The sequence below is a fragment of the Lutra lutra genome, chromosome 6, assembly GCF_902655055.1.
Source record: "Lutra lutra chromosome 6, mLutLut1.2, whole genome shotgun sequence".
NCBI lineage: Eukaryota > Metazoa > Chordata > Mammalia > Carnivora > Mustelidae > Lutra > Lutra lutra.
The window spans coordinates 31,448,824-31,464,150 of record NC_062283.1 but is presented as its reverse complement, the minus strand read 5'-3'; the positions used below and the strand labels follow the sequence as shown (position 1 = coordinate 31,464,150).

The 15,327-nt window shown below is 36.2% G+C and overlaps 1 protein-coding gene across 5 annotated transcripts in view; it reads left to right on the top strand.

Moving 5' to 3' along the window:
- LOC125103118 (butyrophilin subfamily 1 member A1-like) overlaps positions 1–15,327 on the top strand; it is a 108,835-nt gene that overhangs the window by 70,737 nt on the left and 22,771 nt on the right. The gene's annotated exons all lie outside the window — the stretch shown is intronic.

Sequence of the window (15,327 nt, the reverse complement as noted above, 5' to 3'; positions counted from 1 at the left end):
AAATAAATATATTGTCTCATAATTCTGGAGGAAGTAAGTCTGAGATCAAGATGTCACCAGAGTCAGTTCCTTTGAGTGTGGTGAAAATGCTCTATTCCATGTCTCTTCCTTAACTTCTCATGGTTTGATGGCAATCTTTGCATTGTTTTGAATTTTATTTGTTGTAATTTTTTTTATTATGTTATGTTAGTCACCATACAATACAACACTAGTTTTTGATGTAGGGATCCATGATTCACTGTTGTATATAATACCCAGTGCTCCATGCAATACATGCCCGCCTTAATTCCCATCACCAGGCTAACACATCCCCCCACCCCCCTCCCCTCTAAAACCCTCATTTTGTTTGCCAGGGTCCATAGTCTCTTATCTTTTCCCTCACCCCTCTTAAATTCCCCCCTTCATTAGTCCTTTTCCTCTCCTAATATCTGCCATGCTAGTCCTTATGTTCCACAAATAAGTGAAACCGTATGATAATTGTCTTTTTCTGCTTGACTTATTTCACTCAGCATAATCTCCTTCAGTTCCAGCTATGCTGATACAAAGCTGGGTATTCATCCTTTCTGATGGTTGAGTAATATTCCATTGTATATATGGACCACATCTTCTTTATCCATTCATCTGTTGAAGGCTATCTCAGTTATTTCCACATTTTGGCTATTGTGGACATTGCTGCTATGAACATTGGGGTGCATATGGCCCTTCTTTTCACTACATCTGTATCTTTGGGGTAAATACCCAGTAGTGTAATTGTTGGGTGAGAGAGTAGCTCTATTTTTAATTTTTTGAGGAACCTCCACACTGTTTTACAAAGTGGCTGCACCAATTTTCATTCCCACCAACAGTGTAAGAGGGTTCCCCTTTACCTACAACTTCTCTAACATTTATTGTTTCTTGCCTTGTCAATTTTTACCATCCTAACTGGTGTAAGGTGGTATCTCAATGTGGTTTTGATTTGAATCTCCCTAATGGCTAATGATAATGAACATTTTTTCATGTGTCTGTTAGCCATTTGTATGTCTTCATTGGAGAAGTGTCTGTTCATAACTTCTGCCTTTTTTTGATATGATTATGTGTGTTGTGTGTGTTGAGTTTGAGAAGTTCTTTAGATCCTGGATCTCAACCTTTTGTCTGTACTGTCATTTGCAAATATCTTCTCCCATTCTGTGGGTTGCCTCTTTGTTTTGTTGACTGTTCCTTTTGTTGTGCAGAAGCTTTTGATCTTGATGAAGTCCCAAAACTTCATTTTCACTTTTGTTTCCTTTGCCTTTGGAGACATATATTGAAAGAAGTTGCTGTGGCTGATATCGAAGAGGTTACTGCTTATGTTCTCCTCTAGGATTCTGATGGATTCCTGTCTCACGTTGAGGTCTTTTTTCCATTTCGAGTTTATCTTTGTGTATGATGTAAGAGAATGGTCGAGTTTCATTCTTCTACATATAGCTGTCCAATTTTCCCAGAACCATTTATTGGAGACTGACTTTTTTCCATTGGATATTTTTTCCTGTTTTGTCGAAGATTATTTGACCATAGAGTTGATGGTCCATATCTGGGCTTTCTACTCTGTTCCACTGGTCTATGTGTCTGTTTTTATGCCAGTACCGTGCTGTCTTGGTGATCACAGCTTTGTAGTAAAGCTTGAAATCAGGTAACGTGATGCCACCAGTTTTGTTTTTCTTTTTCAGCATTTCCTTAGCAATTCGGGGTCTCTTCTGATTCCATGCAAATTTTAGGCTTATTTGCTCCAGCTCTTTGAAGAATACCAGTGGAATTTTGATCAGAATGCATTGAAAGTATAGATTGCTCTAGGCAGTATAGACATTTTAACAATGTTTATTCTTCCGATCCAAGAGCATGGAATGGTCTTCCATCTTTTTGTGTCTTCTTCAATTTCTTTCATGAGTGTTCTGTAGTTCCTCGAGTACAGATCCTTTACCTCTTTGGTTAGGTTTATTACCAAGTATCTTATGGTTCTCAATGCTATAGTAAATGGAATCAATTCTCTAATTTCCCTTTCTGTGTTTTCACTCTTAGTGTATAAGAAAGCCACTGATTTCTGTACATTGACTTTATATCCTGCCACATTACTGAATTGCTGTATGAGTTCTAGTAGTTTGGGGGTGGATTCTTTTGGGTTTTCCATATAAAGAATCATGTCATCTGCGAAGAGAGAGAGTTTGACTTCTTCATTGCCAATTTGGATACCTTTTATTTCTCTTTGTTGTCTGATGGCTGTTGCTAGGACTTCTAATACGATGTTGAACAAGAGTGGTGAGAGTGGGCATCCTTGTCATGTTCCTGATCTCAATGGGAAGGCTGTCAGCTTTTACCCATTGAGGATGATATTTGCTGTGGGTCTTTCATAGATAGATTTGATGAAGTTCAGGAATGTTCCCTCTATCCCTATACTTTGAAGCGTTTTAATCAGGAACGGATGCTGGATTTTGTCAAATGTTGTTTTCTGCATCAATTGAGAGGACCATGTGGTTCTTCTCTCTTCTTATTGATTTGTTCTATTACATTGATTGATTTGCGAATGTTGAACCATCCTTGTAACCCAGGGATGAATCGCATCTGGTCATGGTGGATAATCTTTTTAATGTGCTGTTGGATCCTGTTTGCTAGGATCTTCTTGAGAATCTTAGCATCCATATTCGTCAGTGATATTGGTCTGAAATTCTCCTTTTTGGTAGGGTCTTTGCCTGGTTTGGGGATCAGGGAAATGCTGGCTTCATAAAAAGAGTCTGGAAGTTTTCTTTCTGCTTCGATTTTTTTGAAACAGCTTCAGGAGAATAGGTGTTATTTCTTCTTTGAAAGTTTGGTAGAATTCCCCAGGGAATCCATCAGGTCCTGGGCTCTTGATTTTTGGGAAGTTTTTGATCACTGCTTCAATCTCATTACTAGATATCAGTCTATTCAGGTTGTCATATTCTTCCTGGTTCAATTTTGGGAGTTTATGGTCTTCCAGGAATGCATCCATTTCATCTAGGTTGCTTAACTTCTTGGCATATAACTGTTGATAATAACTTGTGATGATTGTTTCTATTTCCTTGGTGTTAGTTGTGATCTCTCCCTTTTATTCATAATTTTATAAATTTGAGCTTTCTCTCTTTTCTTTTGTATTAGTGTGGCCAACGGTTTAAGTCAAGCAGAGAGAGTCAATTATCATATGGTTTCACTTATTTGCGGAGCATAACAAATAACACAGAGGACATGGAGAGATGGAGAGGAGAGGGGAGTTGGGGGAAATTGGAGGGGGAGATGAACCGTGAGAGACTGTGGACTCTGAAAAGCAACCCGAGGGTTTTGAAGGGGAGGGGGGTCGGAGGTTGGGGGAGCCAGGTGGTGGGTATTATGGAGGGCATGCATTGCATGGAACACTGGGTGAGGTACAAAAAATATGAATTCTGTTATGCGGAAAAGAAATTAAAAAAAAGAATTAAAAATATTGAGATAAGCCCAATCATCTAGGCATATTTGGCTTAAGAAGTCCAGAAGGGAAAATTGTTCTTGGTTCATTTCTGATATTATGCCGTTCTGAAATATGATTTTTATTAATGATGGAAAAAAAAGAGAAAGAAATCACAAGGTATTATTTGTAAAGATAAAATTGACAAATCTTTAGCTAGACTAAGAAAATAGAGAGACAACAGTCTTCTATAAATTCTTGATAATGCTGCTCAATCTCTCTACCACATCTTAATTTGGGGATTTTTATTATTCAGAAATTAAAAAATCTCACCCAACTAAATTAATTCTATTTTGTGTTAAAAAAAAGATTGTTATAAAAATACAAAATACACAAAAATGAAATAATGAGGCACAATAGTAACTATACATATTCACATATAAACAGGCACATTTCTGGTGTATTTCATTTACATGTTTTGTGTATATATGATATGTAAATGAACATGCTTTGTATATGTATGTAATGTGTAAAATTACATTTAGATTGTTACCAAATTATAATTTAAAATAATGTAGTGAGGAAGAACTTTGTGCAAAAAGTTATCCATAAAACTATATAATTTTAAGGATAGAATCATGCATATGGAATTTCTAGGTTGAAGTGTGTACATGTTTATATTAAGTTTGCTGGAGTTTTTTTCTTGAAAATTTCCATCAGTTGTGGCTATGTTTCCTCGAACCTTCCCTGAACTTACCAGTATTTTCCTTTTTGAAAACGTGGCAGGATATATTTTCTTTGTCTCTAGTCATTTTACCAAATTGAAAGGTTTTATGGACCTTTGCTCTCAAAGTCTTTTTAGTCCCATCTGTTAATACTTGAGATTCAGAAGAACTTGTTTTTTTCAGTCCTTTAAAACTCTGAATTTCTGTTCTTCCTCTATTTACTTTAATACCTGCTTGTTGCACACTGGATGAATAATTCCCAAGACCCTTTATATCTTGACACACCTTGATAACTGGAGTCAATGCAACTATATATGGTATAATTATAGATATGAGCATAAATATAGACATAGAGATGATATTCCATAGTGCAATCTGCTTTTGTGTTTTCATAAAGATAAGCAGTTTATGTGTCCATGTTTGTGTGTGATTTTTTTTTTAAGATTTTATTTGATCACAAGTAGGCAGAGAGGCAGGCAGAGAGAGAGGAAGGGAAGCAGGCTCCCTGCTGAGCAGAGAGCCTGATGTGGGGCTCGATCCCAGGACTCCGGGATCATGACCTGAGCTGAAGGCAGAGGCTTTAACCCACTGAACCACCCAGGCACCTCTTTGTGTGTGATTTTGACCCTTTTATATTTCTTAACTTGTTATTTATCTGAGTTAGTGTACCTAAATGATAGATAATAAACTTTATTTCTGAGTCTATCTAGGTAATTATAAATTAAATGAAAGTCACATAAGTCCTATGAATTATAGTTTTCTATAAAGCAGAGATAAGCAACACCTATATCCCAGGGCTGCTGTGAAGATTAAGTATAATTATGAGAAAAAAGCACAATGACCAGAATTTAGAATATAGTATATATTCAGTAAGTGGTAGATTTATTTTTGCTGAAGTTGTATTCAGATATTTGATTCAGTGACTGATTTTTAGATAATCTGATTATCTATTTTTTTAGATGATCCAATTTTTAAGTATAAACAAATATTAATTATCCTTTCTTATTAATTGCTTTCTCACTTTCTTTATGATGGCTTTTGAATTGGAAAATATTCCTGTTTGGTCAAGTATGTTAATTTTGGGTATAATGTTTATTGGACATTATTTTTAGAAAGCTTGAATGTATTCATCTGTATTTGCTTCATTTTTTAATGATTTCAGTGTTTCATATTTATTCATATGATTTATTTGGTGTATGGACAGAAGTGTGGCTCTTCATTCTTTTTTTCTTTTCCAACTGTTGACTGTTTTAAAATCTATCAAACTAAGTGATACCTCCTTTTTCAGTCATTAATTCTTTTCAGAGTTATTAGGTTGAGATGCACACTTCATGATAACCAAATTATGGTCAAATGATTTTACCCTCTCTTTCTTCCCTATCAAATTCAAAGCTGGATATAAATAAATGTTACCCACTCTTTAGTCTTTTGACATTGGTGTGATTCTTTAATTATCTGATAGCTTTTGGCCCTAAGAATGATGATGCTCATTTGAATACACAGCTGCTTATAAAGGAGTTTCCCTTCATTCCACGGGGAAGGAAAACCCGCAAGAAACACTGTTATTAAAGAATGCCCCTTCAAGTAAAATCACTTTTCCTGGGACAGAAACTCTTGGCCCACGGTATTATTTATCTAATCACTATTCTTTTATGTTATTTGGAATTACAAGTAATGTCTATCTCAATTTCTTCAGAAATTTTAAAGGAGACTCAAGATTTCCATGCAAAGGAGTTTTCTGTAGGAGATTTAAATTTGTTACATAGTAATTGTGGAGTGCACATCTAATTCTAGAATATTTTTAGCATCACAAAATAAACTATAATCATTAGTAGTCACTTCCCATTTTCCCTTCCTTCCAGTTTTTGGCAACCATTAATCTACTTTCTGTCTCTATGGATTTGCCTATTCTGGATATTTCATATAAATGGAATGATTTAACATGTAATTGTGATGGGCTTCTTTCACTTTCAGGGTTCATCCATGTTGTTGCATGGATCTGTACTTCATTTATTTTTACTGGCAAATCGTATTCCTTGTACGGATATAACACATCAGTTTATGAACATTTCAGTTGTTTCCACTTTTTGGATATTCTGACAACATTAGTATGAATATTCATACACAAGTTTTTGTGTGGATTTATGTTTTCATTTATTTGGGGCATATAGTTAGGAACAGAATTCCAGGGTCATATGGTAGTTCTCTGTTTAATATATTACCAAACGTCCATAGTGGCAGCACTTCTTTCATAAGATCTTGATTCCTTGTTTTTCTGGCTATCATTGACCATATTGGTTATTTTAATTAAAAAAAAAAACAAAACAAACAAACAAAAAAACCCCAAAAAACTTGCATAAGTAATTTGATGACTGTAACATCATTCTTACCCCAGAGAGCATTCATCTAATTTTGATACTTTTCTTTGATCTACAAAAGATTTTAATTTTGATAAAGTCAAATTTATCTATTTTTTTTCTTTTGTTGTCTGTGGTTTTGATGTAATGTCCAAGCATTCATTACCAAAACAATGTTGTGAAGATTTTCTCTATGTTTTCTTCCAAAAGTTATATGGTATTAGCCCTTATTATTATGTATTATTCTATCTTGGGTTAATTTTTGTGTATGGTAGAGATAAAGGTCCATTTTTATTATTTTGCATGTGGATATCCAGTTTTCTTAGCATTATGGTAGAGAAATCTGTGCTTTCCCCAGTGAATGGTCATGGAACCTAATCAACAATCAATTGACCATATATATAAAAATTTATTTCTGGGCTTCTTTTCTTATTTCATTGGTCCATATATCTGTCCTTATGGCAGTATCACAGTGTTTTGATTACTGTAGCTTTGTAATAAATTTTGAAACGAGGAAGTGTAAGTCTTTCCATTTTGTTCTTTTCCAAGATTGTTCTGGTCATTCAGAGTCTTTTGGGGTGCCATATGAATTTTATGATGTTTTGTCCGTTTTGCACACACAAAAAACCCTAAGTGTTATTATGGATTACATTGAATTTGTAGAATATAGTGGGTATTACTATAATCTTAATAAGTAGTAAGCCTTCCATTTGGTGAACTTAGGATACCTTCCCATTTATTTATGTCTTCAATTTTCTTCAACAATATTTTGTAGTTTGCAGTGTATAAGTCTTCTGTCCATTAAATTAGATTTTATATAAAGTATTTTATTCTTTTTTGATGCTACTATAAATGAGATTGTTTTCTTAATTTCCTTTTAAATTCCTCATTGTTAATGAACAGAAGTGAAAGTAATTCTGCATGTTAACTTTGTATCCTGCAACTTTGCTGATTTTGTTTTTTAGCTCTAAAAGTTTTTTTTTTTTTCCTTGCAAGTGCAGTCTTGGTGTTTTTTAGCTATGAGATCCTATCATCTGAAGATAAAAATTTACTTTTCCTTCCAATTTGGATGCCTTTGATTCCCTTCTCTTGTAATGCTCTAGCTAGAAATTTCAATATATTTAATTTAAGTGGCAAAACCAGCCATCCTTGTCTTGTTCATGAATTTAGAAAATAAAAAACTTTCAGTCTTTCACAACTAAGAACATATAATGTTAGTTGTAGGTTTTTTACAAATGTCTTTGATTGTGTTAAGGAAGTTACTTTCTATTCCTAGATTATTGACTGTTTTATTTTTTGTCATGAAAATGTGTTGGATTTTTTCCCAAATTACTTTTTCTGTACCAACTGAGGTGATCATGGATTTATTCTCTTCCTTTCCATCCTATTAATGTTGTGTATAACATGACTTTTTTACATTGAACCATCCTTATATACCAGGAATAAATCCCAGTATATCTTCAAGACTAATCCTCTAAATATGTTGCTATTTTGGTTTGCTTTAGTATTTTGTTGAGGCATTTGCTCCAGTATGCATGATGGATAATGTTTATGTGGTTTTCTTTTCTTGGAATTCCTTGTCTCTCTTTTTTATCCTAATTAGGAGAGCAGGGGAATTTATAATAGGATGATTGGTTAACAATGATCACTTATATACTAAATCTCTTTTTCTACTCTCTAAAGCCAGGGAGTTTACCTCCTTTTAGTCCATAAGATTTGTCTTCTCTACAGAAATGGCACAGGGATCATCAGGCATAAGGTGATTGACTTGTGACCATAGTAAATACTGGCATATTAGTTGAACATTTACCAACTAACTGATGAAAATTTATTTTTTTTAATTTAAATTTTTAAATTATTTAAATTATTTTTAATTTAAAATCAATCAATTAACATACAGTGTACTAACAGTATCAGAGATAGAGTTTAGTGATTCATCAGTTGCATTGAACACTCAGTGCTCATTATACCACATGTCCTCCTTAATGCTCATCAACCAGTTACACCATCCTCCTGTCTCCCATCCAGCCACCGTCATTTTGTTTGCTATAGTTACGAATCTTTTTGGTTTGTCTTCTCTGATTTCGTCTTGTTGTATTTTCCCTCCTTTTCTTATGTTCTTTTTTCCCCCTTAACTTCTACATATGAGTGAAATCATGTTATAATTGTCTTTCTCTGACTTATGTCACATAGCATAATACATTCTAGTTCCATCCACATCTTTACAAATGGTAAGATTTCATTCTTGATTTTTATTTGTATTTTATTATTTTTTTAATTTTATTTTTTATAAACATATAACGTATTTTTATCCCCAGGGGTACAGGTCTGTGAATGGCCAGGTTTACACCCTTCACAGCACTCACCATAGCACATACCCTCCCCAATGTCCATAACCAACCCACCTCTCCCAAACCACCTCCTCCCAGCAACCCTCATTTTGTTTTGTGAGATAAAGTATCACTTATGGTTTGTCCCCCTCCCAATCCCATCTTGTTTCATTCATTCTTCCCCCTTAACCCCTATGTTGCATCTCCACTTCCTCATATCAGGGAGATCATATGATAGTTGTCTTTCTCCGATTGACTTATTTCGCTAAGCATGATACCCTCTAGTTCCATCCACGTCATCGCAAATGGCAAGATTTCATTTCTTTTGATGGCTGCATAGTATTCCATTGTGTATATATACCACTTCTTCTTTATCCATTCATCTGTTGATGGACATCTAGGTTCTTTCCATAGTTTGGCTATTGTAGACATTGCTGCTATAAACATTCGGGTGCACGTGCCCCTTCGGATCACTATGTTTGTATCTTTAGGGTAAATACCCAGTAATGCAATTGCTGGGTCGTAGGATAGTTCTATTTTCAACATTTTGAGGAACCTCCATGCTGTTTTCCAGAGTGGTTGCACCAGCTTGCATTCCCACCAACAGTGTAGGAGGGTTCCCCTTTCTCCACATCCTCGCCAGCATCTGTCATTTCCTGACTTGTTAATTTTAGCCATTCTGACTAGTGTGAAGTGATATCTCATTGTGGTTTTGATTTGTATTTCCCTGATGCCAAGTGATGTGGAGCACGTTTTCATGTGTCTGATGGCCATCTGGATGTCTTCCTTGCAGAAATGTCTGTTCATGTCCTCTGCCCATTTCTTGATTGGATTATTCATTCTTTGGGTGTTGAGTTTGATAAGTTCTTTATAGATTTTGGGCACTAGCCCTTTATCTGATATGTCGTTTGCAAATATCTTCTCCCATTCTGTCAGTTGTCTTTTGGTTTTGTTAACTGTTTCCTTTGCTGTGCAAAAGCTTTTGATCTTGATAAAATCCCAATAGTTCATTTTTGTCCTTGCTTCCCTTGACTTTGGCGATGTTCCTAGGAAGATGTTGCTGCAGCTGAGGTCAAAGAGGTTGCTGCCTCTGTTCTCCTCAAGGATTTTGAAGGTTTCCTTTCTCAAATTGCGGTCCTTTATCCATTTTGAGTCTATTTTCGTGTGTGGTGTAAGGAAATGGTCCAATTTCATTTTTCTGCATGTGGCTGTCCAATTTTCCCAGCACCATTTATTGAAGAGGCTGTCTTTGTTCCATTGGACATTCTTTCCTGCTTTGTCGAAGATGAGTTGACCATAGAGTTGAGGGTCCATTTCTGGGCTCTCTATTCTGTTCCACTGATCTATGTGTCTATTTTTGTGCCAGCACCATGCTGTCTTGATGATGAGAGCTTTGTAATAGAGTCTGAAGTCCGGAATTTTGATGTCACCAACTTTGGCTTTCTTTTTCAATATTCCTTTGGCTATTTGAGGTCTTTTCTGGTTCCATATAAATTTTAGGGTTATTTGTTCCATTTCTTTGAAAAAAAAAATGGATGGTATTTTGATAGGAATTGCATTAAATATGTAGATTGCTTTAGGTAGCATAGACATTTTCACAATATTTGTTCTTCCAATCCAGGAGCATGGAACATTTTTCCATTTCTTTGTGTCTTCCTCAACTTCTTTCATGAGTACTTTATAGTTTTCTGAGTATAGATTCTTAGCTTCTTTGGTTAGGTTTATTCCTAGGTATCTTATAGTTTTGGGTGCAATGGTATATGGGATTGACTCCTTAATTTCTCTTTCTTCTGTCTTGTTGTTGGTGTAGAGAAATGCAACTGATTTCTGTGCATTGATTTTATATCCTGACACTTTACTGAATTCCTGTACAAGTTCTAGCAGTTTTGGAGTGGAATCTTTTGGGTTTTCCACATATAGTATCATATCATCTGCAAAGAGTGATAGTTCGACTTCTTCTTTGCTGATTTGGATGCCTTTAATTTCCTTTTGTTGTCTGATTGCTGAGGCTAGGACTTCTAGTACTATGTTGAATAGCAGTGCTGATAATGGACATCCCTGCCATGTTCCTGACCTTAGCGGAAACGCTTTCAGTTTTTTTCCATTGAGAATGATATGGGGGGTGGGTTCTTCATAGACGGCTTTGATAATATTGAGGTATGTGCCCTCTATCCCTACACTTTGAAGAATTTTGATCAGGAAGGGATGCTGTACTTTGTCAAATGCTTTTTCAGCATCTATTGAGAGTATCATATAGTTCTTCTTCTTTCTTTTATTAATGTACTGTATGACATTGATTGATTTGCGGATATTGAACCAACCGTGCAGCCCTGGAATAAATCCCACTTGGTCGTGGTGAATAATCCTTTTAATGTACTTTTGAATCCTATTGGCTAGTATTTGGTGAGAATTTACGTATCTGTGTTCATCAAGGATATTGGTCTGTAGTTGCTTTTTTGATGGGATCCTTGACTGGTTTTGGGATCAAGGTGATGCTGGCCTCATAAAATGAGTTTGGAAGTTTTCCTTCCATTTCTACTTTTGGAACAGTTTCAGGAGAATAGGAATTAGTTCTTTAAATGTTTGGTAGAATTCCCCCGGGAAGCCATCTGGCCCTGGGCTTTTGTTTGTTTGGAGATTTTTGATGACTGTTTCAATCTCCTTACTGGTTATGGGTCTGTTCAGGTTTTCTATTTCTTCCTGGTTCAGTTGTGGTAGTTTATATGTCTCTAGAAATGCATCCATTTCTTCCAGATTGTCAAATTTGTTTGCACAGTGTTGGTCATAGTATGTTCTTATAGTTGTCTGTATTTCTTTGGTGTTAGTTGTGATCTCTCCTCTTTCATTCATGATTTTATTTATTTGGGTCCTTTCTCTTTTCTTTTTGATAAGTCTGGCCAGGGGTCTATCAATCTTATTAATTCTTTCAAAGAGCCAGCTCCTAGTTTCATTGATTTGTTCTATTGTTGTTTTTTTTTTGTTTTTGTTTTGTTTTGGTTTCTATTTCATTGATTTCTGCTCTGATCTTTATTATTTCTCTTCCTCTGCTGGGTTTAGGGTTTCTTTCTTGTTCTTTCTCCAGCTCCTTTAGGTATAGGGTTAGGTTGTGTACCTGAGACCTTTCTTGTTTCTTGAGAAAGGCTTGTACTGCTATATATTTTCCTCTCAGGACTGCCTTTGCTGTGTCCCACAGATTTTGAACTGTTGTGTTTTCATTATCATTTGTTTCCATGAATTTTCTCAATTCTTCTTTAATTTCCTGGTTGACCCATTCATTCTTTAGAAGGATGCTGTTTAGTCTCCATGTATTTGGGTTCTTTCCAAATTTCCTCTTGTTATTGAGTTCTAGCTTCAAAGCATTGTGGTCTGAAAATATGCAGGGAATGATCCCAATCTTTTGATACTGGTTGAGACCTGATTTAGGACCGAGGATGTGATCTATTCTGGAGAATGTTCCATGTGCACCAGAGAAGAATGTGTATTCTGTTGCTTTGGGATGAAATGTTCTGAATATATCTGTGATGTCCATCTGGTCCAGTGTGTCATTTAAGGCCTTTATCTCCTTGTTGATCTTTTGCTTGTCTGATCTGTCCATTTCAGTGAGGGGAGTGTTAAAGTCCCCTACTATTATTGTATGATTGTTGATGTGTTTCTTTGATTTTTGTTATTAATTGGTTTTTATAGTTGGCTGCTCCCACGTTACGGACAAGATATTTAAAACTGTTAGATCTTCTTGTTGGACAGATCCTTTGTGTATGATATAGTGTCCTTCCTCATCTCTTATTATAGTCTTTGGCTTAAATTCTAATTTATCTTATGTAAGGATTGCCACCCCTGCTTTCTTCTGATGTCCATTAGTATGGTAAATTCTTTTCCACACCCTCACTTTAAATCTGGAGGTGTCTTTGGTCTAATATGAGTTTCTTGTAGTCAGCATATTGATGGTTTTTTTTTTTTTTTTTTTTTTTATCCATTCTGATACCCTGTGTCTTTGATTGGGCCATTTAGCCCATTAACATTCAGGGTAACTATTGAGAGATATGAATTTAGTGCCATTGTATTGCCTATAAGGTGACTGTCACTGTATATTGTCTCTGTTCCTTTCTGGCCTATTACTTTTAGGCTCTCTCTTTGCTTAGAGGACCCCTTTCAATATTTCATGTAGAGCTGGTTTGGTGTTTGCAAATTCTTTCAGTTTTTGTTTGTCCTGGAAGCTTTTTATCTCCTATTTTCAATGATAGCCTAGCTGGATATAGTATTCTTGGCTGCATGTTTTTCTCATTTAGTGTTCTGAATATATCATGCCAGCTCTTTCTGGCCTGCCAGGTGTCTGTGGATTAGTCTGCTGCCAATCTAATATTTTTACCATTGTATGTTACAGACTTCTTTTCCCGGGTTGCTTTCAGGATTTTCTCTTTGTCACTAAGACTTGTAAATTTTACTATTAGGTGACGCGGTGTGGACCTATTCTTGTTGATTTTAAGGGGGGGTTCTCTGTGCCTCCTGAATTTTGATGATTTTTCCCTTTTCCATATTAGGGAAATTCTATCTCATATTTCTCTCCAATATACCTTCTGCTCCCCTCTCTTTTTCTTCTTCTGGGATTCCAATTATTCTAATGTTGTTTCGTCTTATGGTGTCACTTATCTCTCGAATTCTCCCCTTGTGGTCCAGTAGCTGTTTGTCCCTCTTTTGCTCAGCTTCTTTATTCTCTGTCATTTGGTCTTCTATATCGCTAATTCTTTCTTCTGCTTCATTTATCCTAGCAGTGAGAGCCTCCAATTTTGATTGCACCTCATTAATAATTTTTTTTTTATTTCAACTTGGTTAGATTTTAGTTCTTTTATTTCTCCAGAGAGGGCTTTTATATCTCCCGAAAGAGTTTCTCTAATATCTTCCATGCCTTTTTCAAGCCCAGCTAGAACCTTGAGAATCGTCATTCTGAAATCTAGATCTGACATATTACCAATGTCTGTATTGATTAGGTCCCTAGCCTTTGGTACTGCCTCTTGTTCTTTTTTTTGTGGTGAGTTTTTCCGCCTTGTCATTTTGTCCAGATAAGAGTATATGAAGGAGCAAGTAAAATACTAAAAGTGTGGCAAAGACCCCAGGAACATATGCTTTAACCAAATCAGAAGAGACCCCAATTTGTGGGGGGGAGGATGGGGGATAAAAAGAGGTTCAGAAAAAAAAAGAAACAATTTAAAAAAGAAAATGAATAAAGAAAAATATAAAAAAGAAAAAAATATATATATATTAGATAAACTAATTAAAAAACGTTAATAAAGAAAAGTGTAAAAATTAAAAAAATAGTTGAAGAAGAAAAAAAAATTTAAAAAAAAAAGAAAAAAATTAAATTAAATTCAAGATCGGGAGAAAGCCATGAGTTCAGTGCTTTGCTTTCTCCTCCTGTAGAATTCTGCTGCTCTCCTTGGTATTGAACCTGCACTCCTTGGTAGGTGAATTTGGTCCTGGCTGGATTTCTTGTTAATCTTCTGGGGTAGGGGCCTATTGTAGTGATTTAAAGTGTCTTTGCCCCGGGTGGAATTGCACTGCCCTTACCAAGAGCCGGGCTGAGTAATCCGTTCGGGTTCGCTTTCGGGAAGTTTTGTTCCCTGAATGCTTTCCGTAGAGTTCCGGAGGATGGGAATGAAAATGGCGGCCTCCCAGTCTCTGTCCCAGAGGAGCCGAGAGTTTGGGGCCCCACTCCTCAGTGTGCCCTTGAGAATAGCGCCCAATAACTCCCGTCTCCCTGGCCTCCGGCCACGCTCACATCTCACCCAGGCTGCCACCGGTTCAAGGTAACCCTGAGCTGAAATCTCACTCCTCAGCTCTGTCTCTGTAGCCAGCTTCCCGTTCTAATACCTGCAAGCTCTTCGACACTCAGACACCCCTGATTCTTCTGTGACTCTGTGGGACCTGGGGCCATGATGACCACGCGTGGGTTTCACCCGGTTTAGCTTCTGGAGCTATGTCCCTCAGCAGAACAGACTTTTAAAAGTCCTGATTTTGTGCTCTGTTTCTCCACCGCTTGCCTGGAGCCGGCCCCTCCCCCCCCACAGTCTATCTTCCCGTTGCTTTGGATTCACTTCTCCGCCAGTCCTACATTTCAGAAAGTGATTGATTTTCTGTTTCTGGAATTGCTGTTCTTCTTCTCTTCAATCTCCCATTGGATTTGTTGGTGTTTGCAATGTTTAGATAAGCTCTCTAGCTGACCTCCTGCTACCTGATATAGCCTCAGCCTGCTACTTCTCGGCCATCTTGTCTCCTCCCCCAATTTCATTCTTGTTGATGGATCAGTAATATTCCATTTTTTATCACTTTTTTAGCACTTTTTTTTTTACCATTTTTTACCAATTTTCCACTTTTTTACCCATTCATCTACTGATGAACATCTGGGCTCTTTCCATATTTTGGCTATTGTGGAAATTGCTGCTAGAAATATTGGAGTTCATGTGTCACTTCAAATTACTATGTTTGTATCCTTTGGGTAAATACCTAGTAGT